This window comes from Cyprinodon variegatus, unplaced genomic scaffold (genome assembly GCF_000732505.1).
Source record: "Cyprinodon variegatus isolate N-32 unplaced genomic scaffold, C_variegatus-1.0 Scaffold963, whole genome shotgun sequence".
In the NCBI taxonomy this organism is placed as follows: domain Eukaryota; kingdom Metazoa; phylum Chordata; class Actinopteri; order Cyprinodontiformes; family Cyprinodontidae; genus Cyprinodon; species Cyprinodon variegatus.
The window spans coordinates 91355-92523 of NW_015151416.1; positions in this window are offsets into that span (position 1 = coordinate 91355).

The window sequence follows — 1169 nt, forward strand, 5'->3', positions numbered from 1 at the left end:
GTGGATGGATGGATGAGGGTGGATGGATGGATGAGGGTTGATGGATGGATGATGATGGATGGATGGATGGATGGATGATGATGGCTGGATGATGATGGATGAGGATGGATGGATGGATGATGATGGATTGATGGATGGATGATGATGGATGGATGATGATGGATGGATAGATGGATAGATGGATGGATGGATGGATTGATGGATGGATGGATGGATGGATGAATGGGTGGATGGATGGATGGATGGATAGATGGATGATGATGGATGGATGGATGGAGCTTTAGTTCTGCAGGTTGTTTCTTTGGTTTTCCAGAACTTCTCATCCCAGATGTTCGGATATGAAAGATCATCATCATCATCATCAGGCTGCTGCTCTGCAGACGCTCAGCTGTGAACTAAAAGGGGAAGTAACCACGGTAACCCTGACCACCATGACAACGCTTCCGGACTCATTGCATCTGAGGAACCGTGACTCAGCAGCTGATGGTTGGATTTTATCAGGTTACTGGGAACCTTCCAGAAGCCCAGACCGGGCCAGGATCCACCCAGGCCTCAGACCGGCAGCAGCTGTTCTACAGGATCAGGGTCCGATCGGGTCAGCAGCAGATTACAGCTGTTAGTGAGGACTCATCTCCAGCAAGATGAGGTCCGCCCTGTCTATCACAAACAAACCACTTCCTGTTTGGATCACTGGACGGCAGCTCTGCTGCAGGGAGGCGGGGCTTCAGGATGCTTCCACATTCCTCTGACTGAAGCATAATGGCCGGAAGCAGGGGGTCCTCCATCAGTGGGACCCGGGCTCCAGCAACTCAGAGACCCTGAGGAGGAGGAGGCGGAGGAGGAGGAGGAGAAGAAGGAGGAGGAGGAGGCGGCTCATGGTCTGCTCCATAATGTTGTGGTTTAGTCTGTTTGCTTCTGATGTGGCCCAGTTCAGGCTGAGCCTCAGAGATGCAGCAGCTCTGACTGAGAGGTTCAGACATGAAAGGCTGGAGGCGCGCCCCGCTACGGGACAAGTTCTGTCCTGTTAGAACTACCGACCCAGTCCGTATTAACAGCTTCTGATTTCCTCCTGGAGGAACCAGCTTCAAAAGAACCTGAGACACACTGTTTCAGAACCGGGACCATGAACCGTGTTTCACAGCCTCATGGAGTTTTAGAACCTCATGGTG